Source organism: Corvus cornix, chromosome 1, assembly GCF_000738735.6.
Source record: "Corvus cornix cornix isolate S_Up_H32 chromosome 1, ASM73873v5, whole genome shotgun sequence".
Taxonomy (NCBI): Eukaryota; Metazoa; Chordata; class Aves; order Passeriformes; family Corvidae; genus Corvus; species Corvus cornix.
In genome coordinates this window covers 33633984-33660768 of record NC_046332.1, presented here as the reverse complement: position 1 = coordinate 33660768, position 26785 = coordinate 33633984, and the positions used below count along the sequence as shown (strand labels likewise).

Sequence of the window (26785 nt, the reverse complement as noted above, 5' to 3'; positions counted from 1 at the left end):
ACCTTTCAGTCAGGACTTTTCACTTGGAAAAGCTTCAATATATGCAAATAAGCTCAAAGCATCCATCCATCCATGGTGCAAGCCACTTCCTCAGACTTGTGACTAAACGTATTCTTCTTCCAGGAGAAACACTTCCAGTGTCTGTCAGACAAGAATTATGCACAAAAATGATACCTTTCTCTTTTTTAAAAAAAATTAATTTTAATAATAAATTTTCAACTTTTTAAAATTACATTTTATCTCAAACATCATTAATTTTTTTTACAAACTCTTGGAGATCAGGGTTTTAACAACATATGGTATTTCTTCATCTAAGATGGAACAGCCTACAGATAAAATTGTGACCTGCAGTACTGTGTATTCAAGACTGCAAGTTCATAAAACTACAAACAGAATTATTTCTTCAATAAATGGAAGATGATAAATTGCATGGAACATTAGACTCCTGTATGCCACCACACCAGTCCCTTAAAAATGAGGAATGTGGCTTCAATGTCTTCACAGGAATTCTTGGGCTACACTGTCTCAAATTTTCACTCCAGAAGAAATATGCAGCTTAAAAGAATTTAGGACTGGGAAAGATCATACACATGCTGAGTGATTCCCTTAAAATATGGCCTACTAAGAGAATAGTGATGACTTAGGGACGATAGAACTGACTTCTCGAAGGACGTCCATTTGGCATTCCATCACACATCAGCTGCATCATATCAGTATCTGCTTCTACAGAGCTCCATGATTCAAATGAGTAATGTTCAAGAAGTCTGTCTTTCTCCCACTTCATGATGGGTTTTTTCTGGTGGTGATGCTTTAAAATTATGTTTCAGGACCTCATCCAATAGCACACAGCTTTTTTCTCAAGCAGAAGACATCCAGGGTCACAAATATACAAACTGGTCTTCATGTCCACATCTTTATAGCAGAAGTATGGAGTTCTCCTGGATGTCAGAAAGTGCCGTGGTGCAAGTGAAGCAGCTGTAGTGGTCAATAATGGTCCTACGCCGCAGGCTGATGGCTGAAGCTGAACTGCGAAAAATACCAGAGTAGAAGAACCTGTCAAAGAATGAATATGGTAAGGTCATTCCAAATTAAGGATACTATTTTATCATCTTCTGTAAATAAAAGCCATTCATTAGGAATTCAACATACTAAAATTGCTAAATAGAGACCTTGTCAAACCCATGCATACTCTGTACTTATTCCTGGCCACTAAACTTCACAAGGTACTGAGATGATCTTGTCCAGTGCTACTGTGACCCTCTATTATCCTATTAGCTGCAATAGGATTTAAGAGAGGATTTAATCATTCCTTTTTTAAACAGTTGTCTTGACTTTGGCTGCTAAAGAATAGGAAATATTTCCTAATTAATCTTCCCTTTTTGACTTTCTTTAATATGGGTTGGAAACACCACAGCCAGATTTTTACATCCCACCTTCCCAAGAAACCACAATCTACATGAACTTGGGAAGGCTGTCTCTGGAAAAAAAAAAAAAAATTATGTGATACTTTCTCATGGCCCAATTTGGAATAAAACTATGGCAGTGCAAATGAGAAAGAAAAGTGGGAACATAGTAATTCTTCCTGAACTGAAGGGATAAAAGTCTGAGTTTGCTTCAAAGATGACTTCGTAGATTACTGAACCAGTAATTCCTCCATACTGGCCACATCCAAAACCACTCAATTAAAATAGGAAACTTGACCATGCAAAACAATTTTGTATTTAAATAGATGAATAATGTTCATTTCCATTGAATGAAAACTTTTGGCATTTTAAACCAGCTCTTATGAGAAGCAGACCCTTCTCCCTGCTTTTTAGACCTCCAGCAATCATTTGGAAAGCCATATACAATCTTCTGCATATTCTCTAACCAGTAGACCTTGAAATCAATGGCATCAGCAGAACAGAGAGAACACCCTTACTTTTTGTTGTTGATTGTGAAAGTTCTCCCCATTTAGAATATTAATTTCTCATCCTCACTTAAAGAGCAAGGTTCTGACAGCTACTGCCAAGCCCAATACCACGTGAAAGCACATTTGGCAACCTCAGGAATGGGACTGAGCCCTGGGAAGCTCCTCCAAGGCTGTGAGAGAAAAGGACTGCAGCCATTACTTTCTCCCATTCTATTTGCACCTCCTTTAATGGAGGAGGATTACAACCTCATCTTTTCTCTGCCTCCTAAATGGAGTTTGGTTTTATAAGTCAGGCAATTGAGGTATCTGCACAGCACTCATGTGCCATGGAAAAAGGGTACCTCTGCCCTAAGAAAGGCAAATAAATTGATGGAGGAGGGAACATGTGTTGTCTCTCTCAGCTTGTAAGAATTTAAGCACCCTGCTTTGAGACTGAGTGTATTTGACCCAAGATGAATAAAAGTTCTGTGCAACGTAGTTTCACGTGCCTGTAGCCATCCCATCCTGCACATTCAACACTCCCTTTGAGAACCTCACAAATCTTAAGAGAGGCAGAGAAGATTGTGTGACACCAGCATGGCTGCCTTTTGGAAAAACTGTCAAACCAACCTGTTGGAAAACACCCCTTTTTTCTAAGACTACAGCCACACACACACCATATACAACCATCTTACTCCAGAACAACTCTTCTAAGCAGAGCTTCCCACAAAACCATAAGAACAACCAGAGACCTCTGCTGCTCTGTGGGATATGTGAAGAAACCTTGGCTGAATTAACAAAAAGAGTTTTACAATAACATCATTAACACTCTGCTACTGACAAACTGATCAGCACTGAGCACCCTCAGAAGTGCCATTGACATACTCTGGTCAAATAACCTAAGACAACACCACAAGTGAAATAGCAAAGCTGCCAAATTCATACCACAGTGCCTTACAGAGGAAAGTTTATCAAATGTCTGTGTGTTAAAAGGAAGCTTTTCACCCCTAAGAGTTTATCATTCTGCTAAGAATGCCAAGAACTGAATTCAAGGTGTAAAAGGTAATCAAAGAAGTGAGACAAAGCAAGACTTTTTTCCTATTCATATTACACTGAATAACAAGTCTTCCTGAGCAACAGCTCAGGATCAAGCACTAGCCTCTAGCAGAAAAGTAGGGGTTTTTACAAGAGACTTTTTTTGCTTCTCCTTCACACAGTAGCAGGGTGCCTAAAACACTCCACCTCATTTGCTCCCATCTCTGTGTTTCTCATTATCCAGCTGTTCTCACCCTGTGATACAAATGAACTTTCTCAGTACTCTAAGAATCCAGGACAAATTTACTACTAATCTTGTTTTGCCACAAAATATATCAGACAGTAAGTGGATTAAGTTTCCATATTCTGCCTTACGTATCTCTCTTAGCATTGATTAATAGGAAAAGATTTGAAACAGCTGATCACTTTATAAGACAATTTCATGTTTGGTTTCTCTGCCTGCATTTGCCCAGTTATTGCCAGTTTTGATTCAGTGGTGTGAACATCAGATCACTAAAAATTACAAATCAGTCACTGGAAAGCCACCATAAGGCAGTGTCTTTGATGAGTGGTCATGAGATCATGACTTTTCTAAAGGTGCCTATGACAGTTTTGCCAATCATCCCTGAAGTATATCTCACCTTCTCTCTTCAATGGAAGTGCAATAGGAAGACTTAAATTTGGCTTGTAAACCCTACTGTAGCTCCAGTAAGTGTTCAAGAACTGTAGCAAGATGACACATCAGTAAGCAAATAATAAGAGACAAAATGAAAGAGTACTGCTTCCTGGAGCAGATTTTTCTAATTCTATGAAGATTAATATTTCGCATGTAGTCTTTTCTATGAAGTGAATAGGATGTGACCTAAGTGGGATGTACCACTGCCTCTTGGAGAATTGCATCTGAATTCCTGAAAACACTAATTTTCTCATTTTGCATGGAGAGAGGGAAAAAGAAGATCCAGAGTAAACAACTTTTATTGAATGTAGAATAAAACCACCTAGGAAGTGGATTTTAAAACAAAGACCTAAGGGAAAAATTTAGTGTGCAATTTCTATCAGAAAACATAAAAAGAAAGAAAAACCAAGGGACACTATAGGAAAGAAATAACCACAAGGCTTTATGTGTGCATGGCCTGGATGATGAGAAACATTGAAAGAGTGATGCTTAGATACGTGGTACAGCCAATCACAAAATAATCTCAAAGCTGTTTGTACAGAACTATTAATGCAACCTGCTTAGAACAGACAAAAAAAAGGGGATACTGCAGGGCACAAACTAATAAGTTGTTCAAAGGGACCAAGGCAAACAATGCATTTTCAATCTGCTTTCACAAGAGGAGAGGAAAAGAGTAGAAGCTGCAAGAGTGAGAGAGGAAAGTAAAAAATCTAAGACTTGAGATTTCTGACATGTCAAGAGACTGCAAATGCAAATATACCTCTGAATAGAATGGTAACACCCTCTGACCCATGCATGTATTGATAAGCATTACTCTAAGAAGTACAGGTAAACAATTTAGCTTAACCAGGGAGCAAAGAATAATGCAGAGCTCAAGGGAGTGAAAAAACTATTACATATTTTTTTATGTTATTGTATCTATTCTCATTGTATTAGTCTGTATTATTCACTAAAGTAAAATATATTTTATTAATCACCAAATTGGTAACTGTAATAAACAGGAGCCAACAGACATATTTGACATCAGTTATTCTTCATAAGTCATAAATAATGAAAGGAAAACAGGGATTCTTCCTGGGGAAAGCTACTAATGCATTATGTCTAAAACAGAGTGGGAGCAGTGAAAGTGGGTTTGTAAGAAGGTTACAGGCAATCACTTTGAGTTTCTGCTTCCTGTTAGAACTAAGAAAATATCTAAGCTATACTCACTGAACATAATTACAGATGCTTTCAAAGATCTTTAAATATTTAACTACTTAATCATCACAATATCTCTATTAAATAGATGTTTCTTTGTACCTCCAATTTACATGAGGGAAACATCTTTTATAGCTTATTTTTTTAAATGGTTTTGTTTCTTTTATGAAATGTTGGAAATTGAAAAAAAAACCCACTGTACAGAGGCCTCTGCAGGTGCAGCTTTGTAGATGCAGACACAAATGAGAAGTTTTCTGCTCTTTGATTACTGCTGCCAGTCAAGCCAATATTCACTACAGGCTTCAAAATGTGGAGGCAATTAAGTAAAAGGACAAAACCATATCTGCAAATTTCAGCAGAGGCTCCTTCAAAGTTCTGCATGGAGAAGAAGGGCCCTGCTCACGGCTGCACACCTGGATGTGCCAAGAGCAGACTTTGCAAGTTCTTGGCACTTCAGCTCCAGCTGAATCTATTGAAGGATGCTGCTTTTCTGAGCCGAATTTCCAAGGCAGAGGGAATGAAAGGAAGGCAACAGGCTTATTTTAAACTTGACATTTCAGCAGTGCAAATCTATAGAATAATTGGAAACACTTGCAACAAGCATATAACATTTATCCATACATTTTGACCAAAGAATTACTGGTTGATCTAGCACTAGATTGAGAAGCTGAATACAAAAGAATATAGAAATAGTATAGCTAGATGAACGAACTTGGATGTTCCTAGGGCATACTATTTTTTCATAGAAAAGCTGAAAGATGTCATCTGTACCTTAATTAAATTTTTAGATGTTCCCAAATGCAGAGCAGTTACCAGACAGTGAGAGAGAAGAAAAGGAGAAAATGGGGCTTCTTCTTAATGTTATTATGTATTCTGCATGGGTATTTGATAAATGAAGCTGAATCCTAAACGAGATGACATATAATCATGGTTTTTTTAATTTAAAAATAAAAAATAAACAAGCCAGATCCAGAAAAAATAAACCCTAACATTATTTGTTTCATTTTAAGCCACTCCCTAGGACTAGGACAGGACTACTGGGTAACACAGAAACACAGAGCACACACATCACACAAGCACAAGAGCCCCCATATTACTGAAATAATATAGTGCAGACCTTGTGGCAATGGAAATGCTTATATTGATTTACTGAGCTGTGGACAGGGCAGGCTCAGCATGAGTTTGAAATTTAGGATAAAACTTAGTCAACTGGAAAAAAGCAAGTCAGGCAGTAATACACATGTAATAATAACACTCATAGAATAAAGTAATACGCTGTGATTAGGAGCATGGGAATGAGACTTTACAGGATGACAGGCAATGCTGCATAAATGCAAGTGAAAGTAATTTAATACATACAAAATTGCAATTCTGCAAGTATTTGACAACAATGAAAATCCTGGAGAGGAACTATTTGCCAGAGTTGTTTAAAGCACTGCAGTTACAGAGGAAAAGACAAAAAAAAGCCTGGCTAGATGTTTTCTTCACAAAACATCCAGGAAATTCAATTTTCAAAAAGGTACAGTGCATGAAACCACAGGATAAGTTTGCCCAGGATCACTGTTCCAACATCTCTACCAGAAGGCTGTAAAAGAGGGCTTACTCTGCTTAGGAAGCTCTTTTGGTGGGTGACACACTTTTAGTCAAAAAGAATTATTACGCCCTCACTATTCATTCCCTACCTGGACTGCTGACTCATTGTCCAGTGCTACAGAACCTGTGCAGTGAGTGACAGACACTATTGTATCCAAACTCTCAGTGACTTGTCCCAGAAGTAGCATTTTTCACCTACCTGATGCTCACATGATTAGGTCAGATAACACTCCAGCATTTTTGCCCTTCCAAAAACCTAAAGCAGCCATAAAGGCATCTTGACTGGCTCATTAATTTGAATTTAGAGCTGGTTTTCTTTGTTAGCGTCATTAAGTAGACAAACCTTAGCTATGAACCAAGAAAAGTTGGCCTGCTTTGTACTGATGCAAATGATGACTTGAGCTATGAGGCTGAACAGGGTCTGATACCTGCTTGGAACAAAGTGGAGGACTCAGTGATATGTGCTATTATATATACAGGTGTGGAATTATGTATATGAAGAGATTTATGACCCTTGCTACACCAGCAATCCTTGGGCAAGATTTTTGAAGGCACATAAATAAGCCAGCAATGTGGCTAGTGGGATTTACCGAAGCACATGCCAACTGTAAGAATTCAAATTCCACCAAAAGTCAGTGTGTGCAAAAATATTTTATAGATTCTAGGAGGTTCCCTCCTGCCAATACAAGTTCCTATACATCTGCACTGAAGACCCACGAGGGTGCTGTGAGACAACATATACCACACCATGGTTTCTTATAAGGCAAAAACATCTGGAAGCTGTAAATATGTAAGATTTCAAGTCTTTGGTCCACAAATCCACCTGAGTTAAGCTGAAATTAGTGGCACCTAGGGACCCATGTATTTTTGTACATCTGGCCTAAAAATTTCATGCCTAAGTTCTTTGTCATAACAAAGTTTATCAAAGTTTTTAGTTTGTTTCTCAGATGTGTGTGAAGTATCAGGCAGGTTAGTTAATAACTGCAGATGCTGTGTTTGGTTTAGGGATCCTGTGTGGAATTCAGTCTGAACTAGGCTGAGTAGAGTCACACCATAACTGCTTCCAGATGCTCATGGAGTGCAAGATGGCTTCTACAAAATGAAGTAGAGAACAGATGCCTGAGGGGGCACAATGCAATCAGAGATGACACTTTTCAGATGAGAGGCAGAATGGAAACAGTGATCTATTGGTTTGGCCTGGAGCAAACTTCATAAAGGACCCGGATCTGTGCCTCACCCAAGCAACTGAACCTTTTCCTGAATGTTTAATCTGATGTTTTTATTCTCTGCTTTCTAAGGGCTTCCAGAAAGGCAAATTAATAGGATTATGCCAATTTCTGAACTTGGTCAAGCCTCATCATTGCTGATAGCTCATTACAAAGTGGAGTTTCATAAGCAGACAGTGTTCCCTGTAGTGCAACCATCTTTTCTGAACCTTTCTAGGGGCAATCAGCATCCTGGGAGTATAAAAGGAAAGATTACTTCCAATGTGAATTTGATGTAAAAGCAGGGCCTTTCAGGAGACACACACATAACAAATGATTACAGAGTGCTCCAAGAAGCCATGGGATATGCCTACTGCTAGCAGTGTGTCTACTCCTAGCTAAAGGACCATTAGCATTCATGAAAGGCTGACTCAGAAAGAATAAAGCATCATCCCAGATGTAAATGACACTACTCGAAATCTTCTTTACTGAACTCACGTTTGGTTTACCTGATTACAACTTTGAAAACTGTTGACTCAACATAGTTTCTCCAGTTTAACAAGTTCGGGGTCAAAGCCATATGCTCTGACAAGGGTGAGATATGAAAAACACTCCCTGTGACATGGTACAGAAGCACAAATCTGTCTAACGCAATTTAAAGACAGGCACTGGCAGGCAGTGATGATCAGCTGGCAAACAGCTCTGTCTCAGGACACAAAGGATAGAAAGTGTGCAAAAGTCAACATATGCCAAATAGCACCATCTTTTTTCCACTAACAGGCTTTAATTATTGAATACAATGGAAAACTGTGGCAATGCAAGGCACTACTGCGTGGTAGTTATGGGAAGTGCTGACATTTAAAATAGCGGCTAATAGTGTTCTCAGTTGCTTTGAGGAGAAACTAAACAGATGAATTAAATTTTCCCACATGCAAATTTCCTCAGGGAGGTCCAACATGTCTTGAGGAAGATGCTGGCACAAGCTTCGTTGTATTTTGTTTCAGTCTGTGTTGAATGCACTGCATAGGAAGAACGTGAGCACAATATATTACTGAAGGACATTTGAAGAGTGAGAGCGTGGCCACTTTGACTTACAATGTACACAGGGATACATTCAGAATTATAAGTACAAGACTAATAGGCTCACCGAAGATAGGGATGGCTGAAGGGAAGAAAAAGCAATCACAGAAAGCAAAATTCAATAGCAGAACAAAAGTCTAGTAACTGGTTTAAAAGGAGCTTTGCATTTCTGTGGGGCATGATATGTGAGTGGAATGTCTTCAATCAGAAAGTGCTTTAAGATAATTAAAGCATTTTCACACTTTTAATGTTCTCTAAATGACTGAAAATGTCAAGGTTGCACACATTTGAAGACTCCATAACACACACACACACACAGATGCAAAATAAAAAGAAATTATCAAAGTCCTGATGCTGCCAAATGTTGAATGTTTGGTGAGAAGAGCACAGTGCACACCACAGGAGCAGATCACATCAGCATGAACTGATACAAGTGCAGGCTGCAGTTATCTATGCTGAGTAATTCTGCACTCAGGGAAGTTGATCCACATTTATCTAAGAAAAGAGGAGAAAATAATTTGTTCCTCTATCTCCAACCAGAGGGTGAAAACACCAGCTCAAAGACACTTGCATTGAAAGAATATATCCATAGCCTACACATGCACAGAGATAAAACCTGACATCTGTATTTATATCAACATGCAGGGCTGACTTTGAGGTTACTCTCACTGATCCCTCAACAGATGAGCCATAACACTTGCATCAAGGAGTTACTCAGAAACTACTGAGGTTGCACCTAACCAAAGGTCAGGGTGGGCCCTCACAGAAAGCAGGGACAGGCAGTTGGGGGACTATAGCTGGCTGATTTTTCCTGATATAGGTAGATCACATATTCTAGAGACCAGAGAGCAAAGAGGTAGATAGGGTTGGACATGTTTTTGTCCATGGAAAGTCAGCAGAGATCCAAGGTGTAAGTTTAGTGGGAACTTATAGTCAAACCAAGTTACTGGTTGGGATATCTCACAAAAATGTGGGATAAAGGGAAGGGTCTCGGATGGGTCAGTCCTGAGGAAGTATTGCTTGCTTCACCAGCAATACTGAGAGATTCCTCAGCAATTCTTCATGGCACCCTCTCCATAAGCCCAAACTTTGCGTTTAACTGTCCCCTGTCTCAGGTAACAACACAGGCAAACCTAACCCCTGAAATCTGGCTATCAGTGCTAACAACTGGTTTTCAAGCTGTGAGGAAACATAGTTTTTACTATGAGTCACAGAATAATAGAATCATTCAGGTTGGAAAAGACCTCTAAGATCATCAAATTCAATTGCTAATCAAAAAGACAAAACAAAAACAGTTGTAAGAATGTGTCTATTTTACTAAAAAAAAATCAAAATTTTGCCATCTGATTGAAATAAGAACCAGGTATATTTTAGATTTTGTTCTGTTTCAAATTGCTTCGTTTTCTCTTTCATTCTCTCTTATATTAAAACACAACCATTTTTCAAAAGTCCTGACTGCTTTCTCTTCCCTTACCTCTCCTACACAATATACTGAATGCTACAAATGAAACAATTTGATCCTTTTCATGATTTTACATTGCACATCTTGAATAAAATAGAATGTTTTCGCCATTTTTACACACAGCGTTTTATTTTTTCTTTATGAATATCACAAAAAATCATGTTAGCACTTCTGAAATTAGATGGTTTTGACTGCTTATGGGGTTTTCGATCATCTCAGGCCTAAGATACAACTCTGAATTCCAGGTTCAGAGCCCTGTTACTATAATACCCTTCCCCAAACCAGCTCCTCACAGTTCTTGCAGCACAGGCTGTTACTCACTCTCTTCAGACATGGCTTTCTCCAAAAATTAACCTTCTCACAGACACAAAAAAATCTCCAAAAGTGTTTCTAGAGATAAAAATTTCTTACTTGCTGGCAACCACCACAACACTGCCTGTGGGAGGCAGTTATCATGGTCCCTATTTCACAGTTAGGGAAACTGAGGCACGTATTTCAATGATTTGGCAGTCTGAAAGTTAGTGGCAGAATCCAGTCTGATACACAGGGACAGGCAGAATCAAGAATCTACAGATTTACTGCATGCATCCAATTCTTTATGATAGGGATTCATATAAATGTAGGAGACAGCCAGGTTCCTTCTCATGACTGTGAACATTCCAGCTACTCAGTACAGACTGTGACAAATGGTAACATTGACTTGAAGGAGTCTTGTGAGGAGGCAACATTCAATTCATTTCTTTCTGCAGTTGCAAACAACTTGTGTTACACTGGGGAAAATCCAGTGCACCTTCCAAATGCATTTTACCCATCACAAAAAGTAATAACTCTGAAGTGATGCATTAAAAGCAAGTGAGAGTATAAGCCAGAATGATTTACACAAAGAACTCTGTCACAAGCAAATGCAGAACTTGGGCTTTCACTTATCTTGTGCCTAACTAAGATGGATTTTTCTCTGAAGGGCTGGATGTAAGGATTTGTAGCAGGAATAACAATGTATAAAATATAGTCCGGTTCACATGCTTGTCTACCCTGCTGTTGGGGAGGGACAACCTACACTCCTACTCCTTTTTTTGTAATTGACCTTCACCATTTGTTCAAAGCTCCTAGACATCCAGCAGCCCAGTCAAATAGGAGCTGCAATGACCCAAAGACCTTCTCAGGAGGTCTCATGGTATTCCCAGGAGACAGCTCCCATTCAGACTCTTCGAGAAAGGAAACTGGCATTTCAGAAGCTCAGCCAGTTTCTGGCAATATCTAAAGCAGACTATCAAACATATCAATCTATAGGGACCCCCAAAATAACTTAATCATCATATTTTTGGTGCATTTTTTAATAAATGTTTTCACTGAGAAAGAAGCAGCCCTCCCAAACCAAGAAGTTTATGGGTCTTGTATCACTGGTTTTGGCAGCAACTGCAGTCAGACAAGTGGGTATATTCAATATCTCTGGAATGCTATTAAATGCCAAGGAAACCATATAATAGTATCCAAGATGTTGTCAGTAGTTTTCCTGTCCTAGTTCTCCTTTACACTGAGCTGAGCTGCAAGAATGGAATCCCTAATGTGTCTCCCATGTTAAAAGACAAGAGGAGTGTCTCAGGGGAGGGGAATACAGTATTGCCATTTGAAACAGTCAATGTGGAACAATTATAATGAAAATTCTGAATATTTTTGAACACTTGATAAAACAGAATATGTATCATTGGCCTGCCTTTCAAATGGGACTCAGATCCCTGCAGGGAAACACTTCTGTAGTGTAGTGTTCAACCTCTAAAAAAGAGGTTATTTCTTCCCACTGATAATAAAAGAACCCTCAGACAGACAGCTCAGAGTAGGTCACCATGGACCTCTAAAATCTGGATTGCTGAAGCTCACCCTGTCATTATAACTTCCAAATACATCAGTTATCAGTAATACTCATAATGTGACTGGATGATACTATTCTTCTTCACTATCCATCATTATTCCACCCTATCCAAAGGCAGCTAGACCACTTACACACACATATAGAGAGAATCTCTCTTCATTCTTAGTCTTTACTTTGCAAAACTGTGCCTCCTTTCATATAAAAATAAGAAAAAATCTGAAAAAGACAAATCAAACCTGAGATGCTATGTACAATCATTCTCATGGCCTCCTTTCACTTATGCATCTCCTTTTCTCCTCCTCTTCTCATGGACATTCCTCTTCAAAATTTTAATCATATCACTTTTCTCTCCTTTGCTTTCTATGCTTTTCTCCTTTTCACCTTTTTTTTTTTGCCCATGTTTTCTTCTGCTCCTCAGTGGGCTGATTTTGAATTCAATTTCCTCATGCCATTGCCTTTACCTTTTTGCCCTGTTTTTGTCTTTGAATCCTTTCTCTGCCCTTCCTTCTGTGATTTCCCAGAACCCTTCATCAGAACTCTGAGAATATCTCCCCAGGAATCTCCCCCAATCTTATTCCTGCCTTTTGCTGTTACATTGGAAAAGAAAGCTTGTAAGGCTTCGTTATCGCAAACCTATGATGGTATCTAAACTATTTCATTACCAGCCCAACTGGTCTCAGTGACCTGCATACCTCTGCACCATTTAGATGCTTATACTAAGCATATGCAACATAGAGTCGTAGAATGGTTTGGGTTGGAAGGGAATGTCCTAGTCCCAGCCCCCCTGCCATGGGCAGGGACAGCTTGCACTAGCCCAGGCTGCTCAAATATAAAATATTTACTTACATGGATGGAGACACTGAATCAGAGAGAAGGTAATATTCATTAAGTCAAAGAGCTATTGAATAGCCAGCATACTGCAAGAGATTAATGCTTGGTCTAAGACATTAAGACACTTCATTTTAGCTGAATGACTGAAATATATTGAATGAGTATGAAAAGAAAAGAAGTACATGTGTTGAGGGTAAAGATTAAGCCCATTCACATCCTTTGAGGGACTTGCTAAAGATCAGCTAATGCTTTCTGCTAGGAATAGACTCCCTTTGATGCATGTAAACCTGAAATGTAAGACAGGCACAGATAAAAGAATTCCTCAGAAGGTGTGCATCAGGAAAGCACTTAGAGCCATTCTGCAAGATAAAGGCAGACAGAGACTTCTCTGATTTAATCTAGGTGTAGGAAGAGGTTTTCATTTCTTCACTTCTGTTCGTAAAAAACATTTCTATATAGTCCATTGGTCTTAAGTAACCAGTTTCATTTTCACATTACCCAAGAGCATTCTCCCAAGGAGAACCTGAGTAACCTGAGGCACTGGGACATCTTTAGTGCTTTAGGAAAGAAACAAGTACCTTAAAATTATATTGTAAGCAGAAAGGGTCTTTGACATGTAAAAAGACAATAACAGAGCACAGCTAAAACAGAAGAGTCTTGTATGAACTTTGTAATACCGTCCCTTATAGACTCTTTGCATAACAAGCCTCCTCTAACACCATGCATCCCAATCCTATTTTAAGACTCTTTCCAAACTCCCATGACTCGCTAGCAAAGCCTGGATGAGCCACTGAAGTCTTCATGTCACTCTTCCCACTGCACACAGATGATTTTTCTTGATTACTCAGAATGTGACCCACAGACCAAATCCTCTGCAAAGAGCTGTGAAGCCCCTCCACAATGACAGTCAGCTACATCTAGAAATACAGAAGAGTATGAGGAGTGCCTAGCTGTGTTCTTGATTCACACTCACCTCTATCAACCCACTTTGAGCAGAAATTCAGCTAGGAAACTAGTAAAGATAGAGATGTGCCTACATGGAGGGACATACAGAAAATGCCAGCCTTACATTCTGAAAAGAATTTAAGAAACAGTTACTGAGTAAGTGGATAAGTGTCAGCACAGACATCTCAAGGACCACAGCTTCCTGGCCATAAAGAATCTTGTGAGAAGTGAACAAAAAGAGACCAGAGAAGACTGTTCCACCTTCTTTGGCCTCTAAGGAAAACATTTTGATGTCCCATACCTTCAGTAATTCAGAATCCACATGAGATCAGACTTTACCCTCAGTGTTGATGGCAGCATGTTTAGGATGATAGAATGAATCATCCATTTCTCAAGAATACCTGTTTTCCATTAAATTAAAAGCAGCTGTTTCTTCTTAAGAGGAAGATAAGGCTTGGTAGTTATTAAACTTGCAGTAAGAAAAACAGAAAAGGACACAGCATCAAGAGAGCAAAATAATTTCTTCAGGTAAAATGAGCATTAAATTAGAAGTTTAATGATCCAGTGTAATAATTCTCTGAATTCAAGAAAGGCATGTGGTATCCAGCTGGCCAAGAGCAATTTTGACTATGTGCCACCACAAATGTAGACTCTCATTTAATGTCTGTGAAACCAGACCAAAACACGAACACAAATTTCACACCAGTCAAGTGCAAAACACTTATTTGGTTTCAGGTCCTTGAGTCGATCTTTCACATGTTGCAGCTGACAATCAGATGCCTTTCCAGCTGTCAAAACGTGACCTTATTTTCTGCTCGATCTGGTCCTGAGTCAATGACCACTGAGTGGCTGAAACTTCTGAATTTCTGCTGAAATTTCTGAATTTCTGCTGTAAATGAACTGTAACTGAGATTTAGTAATTGGGAGGAGAAGGCCTTTTACCTCAACAGAGAAGGAAATTGCACTTGCCCTACAAAAACTGCCATTTGATTAAATCAATAAAACTACTGCAGAAGAAACCTCCAGATTGGTGAATGTATGGAGACCACCAAGTCACAGATTATATCTGCATTTTTTTGCTTTTTGTGTGTGATTTTTTAACATATTCCTAATGTATGAAAATAAAAAAGTGGATGTAAACTTTCCATGGCACGTGTTCTGGCTGTTCATACTGAGAACACAAAGTAACTTTAACGGATACCTTTTTTGTTGCTCATAATGCATTGCCACATGAGAGGACTGTTGCCCCCTCAAGAGTCAGATGTCCCTATTAATCTTCCCAGACTGTAACTTTCAATTTGTTCTCTTCACTTTCAGAGAGCTGAAAAAGAAAAGAAAGGAATATCAGCTCTTGTACTTCATGATAATAGCTTTCACAAAGCTATCTTTCTTACACAGTACTACAGCCTTTCCTTCACTTAATAAATTCACGACAATTGGCAGACACAAACAACTTCGTGCTTCAGTATAATTAAAAACTAAAAGCAGTAACACTGTTTATAATGAAAATGTTGTGCAACTTAGTAAAAGGGTGTACTTACCATGAGCTTAACTTTGTAGATGGAGAAATGTCTTTGATCCCTGTGACATGGGCCAGGTGGATGAGACTGGCTAATCTTTTGGGCATCCAAGGACATCACATGCAAAAGCCGCTGGCAATGAAGTGTGGGAGCTGGTTCCATGTCTGGTTGCTTTCTTTTTGAAGCTATCTTGAAAATGGAGAGATTTCTTTTGCTTTTTTATCACCATCTTGCAAAAGGCACAGATGCAATTTTTGGCATGATTTCCCTTTCAGGGTATTGTTCCATTAATGTAAGTATGAATTTTGGATGCATTTTCTTTCTCCTCTCCTGTCTTTCAGGCTTACTTAATCTAACTAATTCCCAGAAGTAGATAAGAGGAATGAAAGGAAGAGCAATACTGCCTCTTATTTTCCAGGATTTTTCTATTCTGCTTTTCTGTCTTCATTCTCTAGGTTTCTCCATGAAACCAGTGTTTCAGCTGAAGACAGGTTGTTTAAAAGCAGAGACACTTCGATGATATATTTCCAAATGACATGTTGAGTGTTAGAACCAACTAACCACAGAGAAAAATCTTCCCCTTCTCATTTGATAGGTATGTGTTTACCAAATATAACATATTGAGTACAGATGTACAGGGGAAGACAAGTCTGAAGAAAAAAAGCAATCAAATAAACACTATGCATATGAAACATCCACAGCTATACAGATGAGATTGTTGTTACCAAGCTTCTACAGAATTATCCACTTGCTACCTACATGGTGAGCACAGCATCACAGTTAGGGTTTCACCAACAAGTCCAGTTTGGAGAGGAACCTCTTTCAGTGGACACGCTCCCTGGCTCCCACTCAGGCATCATGGCAGAGACACAGGCATCTATGCCAAATTCATTCATTTTCAGTTATAGTGTTGACCTTCACCATGAACTACACCCAGAAAGGTTTGCATATTCAGGCGACTCAGAGCTAAACTCATGGAAGATTTCATTTTTAGCAGAGCTGCAAGTAAAAGAAAACAAATAGGGTCGAGAGCAGGTAAGAAGCACTTGTCCTGGCCAGGTCAGCAAACAGCCTCTGACTCTTGAGAAGTGGACTTAGGCAAACACACTGAGCTGGCTATTCCATCTCAAAGGTTAACAGTTCAAGGACGGCAGATTATTTTCCTTGGTTGGAAGGTTGTCTGCTGGCACAGGAAAGAATCTAATTCAGAGTACTTTTCTGAAGAACAAGCTCCAGGGGTTCCCCATGACACAGTTTTCAGGTGTAAAAGGAACAACAGCAGCAGAGCAGAGACTGACTTTGCACTGTCCCTCAGTGCACAGTCAGTGCTTCCCAACCACACCGAAAATAGTTGTGTGCTACTGTAGCCGAGTTAGAATTTCATTTTTCAACACTCAAACTAATTATTAACTTCCATGAGAAAGCTACAGGTCTTTGGCATATTTATAAGCCTAAATTTTGTTGGATCTTACAAAAACAGGTCCAAACACCACTGTGCCCACCTTTCTGTGTGTCTTCTTTAGAGCCTGCCTCTGCTGGATTGTCCACCTCTTCTTACATTATACTATAAGCTCCTTTAGCTATAGCCAAGAAAAAATGCTTTCACTGTCATTTGGGTGATCAGCATCCTTTTCAAGCTTGATTTAGGCCTTAATCAATTAAGACTCAGTGCAAGCCAATGAAACTAGAAACACAGGGATTCCTGTGAAAATTTTAGAAGTGTGTTCTTCCAGAAAGTTTGGGTATCTCTGATGTGTAGTCAGTAAAACAAAGCAGAAAAAGATACAAATTTACACCTATTTCAAAAAATGTTGTACACAAGCATGAGTCAGGCATTGTTGCATTTTACTTTACTTGGAAAGACAGAAGAGCAGTTTACAGAATTCAGTTAAGTTGGAAATTAACTTAGAGAGAAGGAGATGATTGAAAATTCAAATTTCAGAACGTAGCCAGAATGGAAGCCTGTGCCAGTCACTTGGTAGCTTGGTCAGCACCATGCACTGAAAACAAGTGGATACATACATCTCCATTCCCCCAAACAGGAAACTGTTAGCCAGCTACTGCCTAGTCCAGAAATATATATAAAATGCCTTTATGTTTTCCCATAAGTATTCAGAAAAGAAACTGAAATCTACAAATTGAAAGAGAGGAAATTTAGGTTAGATAATAGGAGGAAGTTTTTTACTGTGAGGGTGGTGAGGCACTGGAACAGGTTGGCCAGGGAGGCTGTAGATGCCCCAACAATGGCAATGTTCAAAGCCAAGCTGGATAAGGCCTTGAGCAACTTTTGGTCTAGTAGAAGTTGTCTCTGCCCGTGGCAGGGGGCATTGGAACTGGATGGTCCTTAAGGTCCCTTTCAAACCCTTAACATTCTATGATTCTGTGATTCTATGGCCAGAGTACCAAGCCTGTCAGAGTTGAAAGAATGTCTGGATGCTGCTCCTAGTCATATGGTTTCCTTTAGGTAGTCCTGTGAGGAGTAGGGTGTTGCACTCAACAATCCTTATGGGTCCCTTCCAATCTGATGTATTCGAGGATTCTTTTTCAGTCAACAGTCCTTGCCAAATATGAATGTCATTTACAAATAATTTTAGCTATTGTCGATTCATTTAAAAAAGAAATGAAGAAGAAAAATCACTTGCAAAAAATTTCATCCAGATGAGGATTCCTGAAAATCCACTATTTAAGTTTATGGTTAGTTTAAATCAGATCTACTCCATTTCAGTCAAAACAACCACCTGTAGGTTCTGCTACCCTTTAGCAATGTATAAGTAATAGCCTGAACGCAAACTCCTAACAGAAAAAGAAATATAAACTATTCATGGGTTGTCTATATGAGTGCAGATATACTTCTGAAAAGCAAACAGGAGGTCTACAGGTCCTATAGACATTCTGACCCCAAATCACACAGTGATGGATAAAATGCTTTCTTCATATGCTTTGCCCACATTTTTCCTGATATATCTGGGCTTGTGCAAGAATTTCAGTTTCAGTGAAGGCTTTCAGGCAAGCAAACAGCAATAATTTAAAGCCGCCAGGAACAGAATCAGTTATAAGCACAGGCAGCTGCCTGCAGCATCACACCCAAGAAAACATTTGGGTCCTTGAAGTACTTGCTGGAAATCCAGATGATGCCTGTATAAAATCAATGACTTGTTACTGACCACAGAAAATTAAAAAAAAAAAAAGGCAAAGCAATTTAAACCAGAAATGTGGAATAATGTGGAGAAATACATAAAGAGTAAATACAAAAATTAAACCCCCAGGAAAATAGTGAAAAGAAATGGATTGAAATATTACTAGAGTTTTATGACACCAAGGAATTTAGGATTTATGTTTAGGATTTATGTTATTACGTGATTTAGGTTTTATAGTGCTGAGGATTCTACTGAAGGCAGCATCCTAGATAAAGATACCTACACATCAGATTTATTTCCTTTTTGCTGCCACATCCGTGTCTCCATTTAAAAGTGAGAAAACAGGAAAACAATAAAAAGGTACAATGTCATGACTCAGGAGTGATATTCCTGTTTCCTGATACCCCATTTGGATCCTTCAAACAGTGAAAAAAGACAACATTTTTTTGGACCACAGATGCATTTGAGAATGTCACTGTTTCCATTTGCCTTTTATTACATAAACCAATGAAATCAGCATCAGGGAGACACTCTTCCAGGTAATACCCTCTTTTGTCAAAAAACCCCTACTTGGCTGATCTTGTTCTCCCTACAAGCCCCGTATCACTTTCTTCCTTAGACCATGGTTGCGATAATACTGCCACTGCTGCTATTTAAAATGCCCACTGAGTCAGCACACTGAAACTTGAAAAGATTTGTGTATATATACAAGGTGGTTTAGAACTGACAATATTTTTGCCAGATTCTTAATGGCACTTTTCTTTAAGATACTGTGTTGCTGAATCTTTCTACCTTCTACTCACTATGTCACCATGCACACTTTCTGCTTTGCTAGGGGATGAAGACAAATTGGAATTTAAGTGTCTCTTGCATTGTAATGGGTAAACATCAGTAAAAAACTGCAACAAAATGCAAATCTCAAGAGAATTGTTCTTTCCACATGCTCTGAATATTGCTCTTATCTTTACCAGCAAGGAGTCTACCTGAGAACAATCCTGCAGGTTCCACATGGAGCACTTCCCAGGCTTAATCAGAGAAATTCCAAAGTTCTGTTTGCCAAGACCTTTCTTCTGCTAGACACAGAGCCAGAGGGGCTGAGATTGGAAGGAACCTCTGGAGAACACCTACTCCAACCTCCCTGCTCAAGCAGGAGTAACTAGATCAAGTTCCTCAGAGCTGAGTCCACTCAGGGTTTTAATATCCCCAAGGACAGATTCCACTGCCTCTGTTCAACACAAGGACTGGACACTGACACACAAAGACTGCATAATCAGTGACCTTCACAGCTGACCAGAGAAGCAAGTAAAGTTAAAAAAACACATAAAATATGTATAACTTAAATTACACCATGACTTGCAGTTTAGTACAATAAAATGCTACCCAGTAATGTCCTTGAAATCACTGAAACGGGAAGATATGTCCCAGTATAATCAACCTATTGCTTTGATGTGACCTTATGATTCACAGTTCACATGAACAATATCCATTTCATGGTTTCACTCGAATAAAAATTTAATGAAATAATCCTTTAAAGTATAAATCTCTGGTTTCCTGCTTACTTTTATGAGCTAAGTAGCAACTACAATCTGCACCCTACAACCATGCTATAAAGCATCCCAGAGGTTGCTAGCTGAAACACTGCTCACTTTAAATATTCCAGCATATTCAGAAAGAACTTGTTGATGGTCTGCATTTCTTTAATACCTGATCAGAAGACAAGAATTTGCTGTTTCCCAAGGGACACCCTAGTCTCCTGCCATTAGGTTAGTATCATTGTTCAGAAAAAACACCATGATGTTTATCATCTTAGGATCAAGCTGATAAAATTCACTGAAAGCCATTTAAAAAGCAACCCGACCCTTTCAAAACAAACTCTAACTTTTCAACTCAAGCTATTTAAATGTCTGCAAGGGGAAAAGTTTTGTTCCTTGTTTCAGAGGACAGCTACACCACCCTGTGAGTGCCAAGAAGCAGCACAAGCTGATGGAGGCTGCAGCAGTTCCGATGCAGAGGGGGTCGGCACCACCAGCACCACTTCTGAACAGCAGCCAGGGATGGGGCTCGTCATCTCCCCTGCACTGCCCATGGTTCTACTCACTGTAAGTACAGAAAACTGATTTCTTTCTGCTTTGCTTCATAGAATATAGTCTTAAAATGTTCAAACAATATTTAGACACAAGTATTTTCATCTGAGAATTCCCCAATCTTGTTCTGGGATTTCACTAGGGGAAATGTTGCTTTTGGATGCACCAGATGTGAAATATATTGCAAAATCCTTAAGCAGGCAAGGGTTTTCTGGAGAAATATAGACATGCATTTAACTTACCATACACAAAGCTGGGAAGATTCTTCACCACATTATAGCACTGCAAATGCATGAAATAATTTAAAACGTGCCAGTGAACAGAATCTGGCCTATTCTCTGTGCTGTGTGTTTACTTTGAAGGAAGGTGAAAAGAGCAATCTCTCTACTAAATTCCTTTTGAACATGAACGTCACTGCATTCACCTCGCTGAAACATAACTTAGGTTAATGGTGCCACCTGGTGACAAGTCTTACTCGCTGTTCCCATCCCCTGTCAAGCAAGACAAAAGAAATGTATGCGGTGTAAACCATCCCTCAAGAGTAACCCCCCCAAAAACCGCATCACCTGCATTAATTACTTGTCCTAAGGAGTGCAGTGTATTGTACACAGAGAAAGAACAACAAACAATAGGAAATAAAATATTTCTTAACATACTTTCATTTTAGACACTACCACCCACTTCGGTTTATTAGCTTGTGAAGAGAATGCACTTAATAAAACATGAAGAAAAAAGAGAGAATTAACATTAATTTGTTGGAATCTCCTGAGGATGTGGGAGCAGGGCACTTTCTCTAGCTCAAAACCTTCTTGTTTGCTGCAGTGATGTGTGAAACTCTAGCACCACCTTGTAGGATTTTACTACCCCCATGACTGCAGTCCCTAAACAAAAAATTGAGTGTTAGAGCACATGCTCTTTGCACCTCACCTGCTACTAACAACTCACAAGAGAAATTAATTATGAAGCCATAAATTGGTCTGTGCATCTCTCTCTGCATTGCAACACTGCTGAATACAATCACAAAACATTTGATAGGCGGTTCCTTTTGCATGGTGAGACTCTTGCCCTTTTTGCTCAAGGTACATCAGGATTTATGCTGCAGGTAACAGTACGTGGTGGGGGAAAACACCTAGGGCAAGGAGGGGGCAAGCATGGATAGGTCAAGAAGGGCTGGAATCCTTGCTCAGGCAGAGACAAGGTCAGGGATGTAGCACATCAAGGACCTGAAGCCTGTTTGGTATCTGCCAATGAGTATAATCAACCTTATTATATTACTTTCTGTCTTGCGTATAAAATAACAAATAGTTTACAAATTGATACCTTCAAAAACCTAATATTTAAAGAAATTGGTAGAGGAGAGTAATAGAAATGGAGATGAGAGCTTCTATTTTGCAGGAGATGCCCAGGCATAAAGTGAAGGAAGACACAAAACATCACATGATACAACTTAGAGTTGAAATAACATCTGTACAATAAAATAGCCAGAATTTGAGTTATAGATCATATTTATGGTTTCTCTACAGCTTTGTTTGCATGCAAAATACAAGTTCCCATCAATCACTGCACAACCACCACTTTAATTACATTACAGTAACAGCTTACAGGTGAAAGCAATCATTTTAGGAGTCTCACCTCAGCTTTACTCCTACCCAGTTGTCACAACACCCTATTTACAGCTGCAATCCTGCACAACAATTCCAGCAGCACAACTGCTGACTAGTCTTTCACATTTATAAAAAAGAGAACACTTAATAGAAGGCAGTATACTTGCTTTACAATTTCCTGTGCTCACCCAAAATTTTCTAATTTATTGCTAAACTCAACACTTTGGAAGGGCAGCTGATATTACTGGACAACTTTCAGTGTATTAATGTGCTTTTGAATAGAGAACAACTGCATCCCTTCACCCCCCGGGACCTTTTACTGACTGGTATTTCCCTTCTATGGAACCTAATGAAAGACCTCCTTAATTTAACAAAATAGGAATATCTCAACTGAAGGATGGATACTCTTCTCCTAGAAGCCTACTTCACATAATAGTCACATGCTGCAGATGCAAATTATACAAGTATCCATATGCTTCATTTATATGACTATTTAACCAAACTAGCATAATAAATATGTCTAGTTAGATACTTGCAGTAAGTGTGCAGCTGTCTGAAAGGAGGTACAAAATCACCATCAGTGAAATCCAAACTGCAGCTGCCATTAATCAAAGCTTTGCCCTTGAACATTCATCGTTGGGATACTGCTGTGACAAAGTGGACTTTTACTGCTGTTTGGGATGGGAAGATTTTACTTCCTTAAGATAACTCGAGTTTTCTAGTGGTGCAGATGCTGTGAAAAAGCCAGTTTTTATGCTTGGTCTCAACAGAGCAAATGAGCAGAGGAAAGATCAAAATATTATAGAACACTACGTTATCTGTAAAATGCTGAAGTATTGCACAGTATGTAGAAAATCCCTATTGAAAGTATTTCTGTTTGACAGAAATAATTGATATTTCTTGGATCAATGAACTAGAGATAATGCAGTCAGGAGAGATTTGAATGTTAGGCCAAATGAAGATTTTTATGATATTGAAGTGGTGATGTAGAAGAAGCTTTATTCAAGATGAGGTTCCATGTGTAAAGATACGCTGCTGCTGCCAGGCCCTACATCCTTTGATCAGAAAAGAGCAGCGCTGTTAAAACTATTCACCCACTGTATTGACAGGGATGGAGGGATTTGCACAAGCTCAGGGGATGAAACCAGAGCAATCCAGAGAGCTTTCTCATGGTGAATATGGCAAATATTCATATCACAGAATCACAGAATCACTTGGGTTGGAAAGGATTTTGAGAGACCATCCAGGCCAACGTCCCAACAATGATCAAGGACATCTTCTACTAGATCAGTTTGCTTAGAATCCAATCTAACCTGACCTTGAATGTTTTCAGAGATGGGGAAGCTGCCACCTCTCTGGGCAAACTGTGCCAGTGCCTCATCACACTCATTGTAAAAAAAAAAAAATTTCCTTTTATCTAATCTAAATCTACCCCCTTTTACCTTAAAACCATTTCTCCTTGACCTATTGCCACAAGTCTTACTAAAAGGTCTGTCCCCATCTTTCTCATAACCCTCCTTTAAGTATTAAAAAGTCACAATAAGGTCTTCCTGGAGCCTTCTCTTCTCTAGGCCAAACAGCTCCAACTCCCTCAGTCTTCCTTAATTGAAGAGGTGTTCCATCTTTGTGATCATTTTCATTAGTCTCTTCTGGACCTGCTGTAACAGGTTCATGTCTTTCCTGTGCTGGGACCCCAGAGATGGATGCAGCACTGCAGGTGGGGTCTCACCAGAGCAGAATAAAGCAGGAGAAACACCTATCCGGCCTTGTTGGTCATGCTGCTTTTGATGCAACCCAGGACACAGTTGGCTTTCTGGGCTATATCAAGGCTTCACTCTACCATTCCTTTAAAAAGATGATTAAAAACTTTCCAAAGGCTTCAGTTTTCATTAACTCTACGAGTCTTAATTTTTATGCAGTAACTAGCAGCTAACCAGGGTTCTTCACAGAGGCTATACAGGCCGGTGGATCTACTTGGATGCAGTAAAGTCAAATTTAGCCACAAGAACAAGGTGTTGAGTGACAGCTATCAGGCATATTATTTAGGCCAGACAAAAGATGCTACTCTCCCATAAAATCTAAGGGGACAACCTCTGCAGCAACCTCTGCAACATCCAAAGAAGAGACTGAAGGCATATTCTGACAGTGATTGTGAGATGCCACCCAATACCAACAGTACACAAGCTGTGCCATGTCAACTACACACACTTGGAATCACCTTCTAGTGTTGAGCTTGGATTAATACTGTAAAATTCTCCTAGCCTCCAGAACAGAGCAGCCATGCACACTGATTTATGGGGATGATCTCTGGGCTGTCTGGGAAGAATGCTGGTCAAGTGGGGAAAATCTTGTCAGAAACCATTCAAGCTATTTTATGTGTAGATAATTGAGTCCCCCATGTGGAAATACGTGTTCCCAGGTTAGTTCACTAACAAATACATTTCCAACTAGATTTCAGCTGTCAGTACATTCTTAGAGAGTGGTTTGTTGGACAGTGAGTGTGCACATGGGCAGTTCATTAACTTGCTGGAAATCGATACTCCTGCTTGCCTTGCAGTAACTTTGTCATGTAACCATACTTGAAGTGAACTACTAAGAATTTGCTGACTGCAGCTTCTTCTGAATTTGTGAGCCATCTGTTCAGTCCCAGCACTTGTGTATATTGCTTCCACATGAGATCTGCACACTTTACTGGATGCTGCTTTATGAAAGCCTTATCCAGTTCATAATGAGTAGAGAATCTCTGTCACCCTCAGCTGTGAGATCGCACCCAAGAGGTTTGGAATTCACTGCTTGTGCCATTGAGAGCCCTTAAAGATATAACCCGTATACAGCAAATTCTTGAGATCTTTTTACTGCACTATGGAAATTATACTTCCAAGCAAAAAAGTGTTAGCTAGGAATTATTGTAAATTTATTGTTTAGTGATGGACTCCTCAAAACCTTCTTCTTTGCCAAACACTTGTCAAATATCTTTTGGTTTGGGAAAAGCATTGCAGTTTGTGGCACAGTTTTAGTATATGGCAATAAATGATGAGCAGTGGGTCTGAGATATGTGACTACCATATCTCTCATGTCCAGTGATTTACAGGGAAAGCAATGAAAAGGAATTGTAATATTCTCTGAGGCTCTTTTGCAGAAAAAAGAAGATGTCTGGCTGAGCAACTATGTCAAACTATAACATTTTCCTTTTTATCATGACTATTTTTGTACTACTGTTTTTTCAAACACATGATGAGGACTGGCACTAAAGACACTGGTGGAAATTGACAATTTGAATGAATCACAATCCTAAAAAAATGCATTTGAGTTTTGTGAAGAGATTTCTAAGCAGGAATATCCATACATCCAAACTTTTGGCAGAGCTTAGCATGTATTTCCCTTACACAGCAAAACGAGTCCTGTTTCAAGGAAGCTTCTTCCAGAAACTTTTACATCTGATTTTTCTGAGTGCAAGTCTTGCAGAATATGAATTTGGACTGAGAAATCTTGTCTTTCTTGTATTTATCCTTAAATGTGGTGCTGGATGAGAGCACTTTGCCAGCACGGGTTATCTCACAAACCTGGTGTAACCATATAACACAATTCTTATTAGAAGGTATTTATAAGTCTATTCAAATTTGTAATCCAATTTGAAAATGCATTTATCCCATTGAGAACTGTGTATACATGTCCTAGCTTTCCTTTGTCTTCCTCTCTAATCCTTTACTTATCATCCACACTGCTTAGCAAAAGTTCAAGGCTGGCCCTATTCTTTACCCAGACATCCTCCAGTACCTTAGGATTGTCTTGATTTAATGCCAGCTCCTCATTTAAATGCAAAATGCACCTGGCATAACATTATTACAGCATTATTACTGTATTGTGCCTCACAATCCAATCCCAGTGAAACATAGATTTAGAAGAAACATAAAGATTTTAGTTATAGGCTAGATTTTAGTTATAGGCTAGCTGTGTTGAAATGGGTGGAATAGGAAAGAATTTGGGCCCAGTGAGAGCTAATTAAAATAATTAGGAGAGCTGGACCTGAAATAGGTTTTTAGATGTTAGCAACTGATTACCAAATAACTGATGATCTGTCATTTGCATGTTTGCCTAGCTGTGCTTAGAATAAGGAGTAGAAACATTGATAAGTTGGTGTATGGAACAAGGACAATTACCAATTTCCTCCCTTTGTGGGAACTCATCCAAAAGTCATGCAAGAAGAAACTTAGAGGTCACTAAAGTAATTAGGATTGTTAAAACTCAGAAAGGCAAAAAGGTCAAAATGAGGAAGATGAGTTACTTCATCTTCCTTGGGACCACTGACCCAATTCAAGACCACTGACTCAATTCAGAGCACACACTACGCATGCTTAATGACATTTAAGCTCATTTCCATACGAAACAGAGAAGGGGAGTGGTTAATGTTATGAATATGCATTTTGTATTTTGGATATTCATAATATTTGGAAATAAAAGGTATCATGTTTGCTTGTATCGGGGCCTGCGTCTTAGGGAGCTATCCCACGCAGAGCCTGGCGCCAAATAAAACATACACTTTCTAACTCTAAACTGTTAGAGGGTTTTTTGTCCATCTCAGTTGGATATCAATATTAGATCGATATTCATATTTTGGTAAATCACCAGTTTCTCCAGACATCCATCTCCTCACC

At 39.1% G+C, this 26785-nt stretch overlaps 1 protein-coding gene and 1 long non-coding RNA gene across 13 annotated transcripts in view; both read right to left on the bottom strand.

Moving 5' to 3' along the window:
• DLG2 (discs large MAGUK scaffold protein 2) overlaps positions 1–26785 on the bottom strand; it is a 1001253-nt gene that overhangs the window by 939145 nt on the left and 35323 nt on the right. The window lies entirely within an intron of this gene.
• On the bottom strand, positions 193–25686 carry LOC109144774. Its single transcript, XR_002045739.3, has 3 exons — positions 15327–25686; positions 14987–15106; positions 193–1053 (listed from the first exon to the last, which is right to left on the bottom strand). It is a non-coding gene; the product is annotated as an uncharacterized LOC109144774 (long non-coding RNA).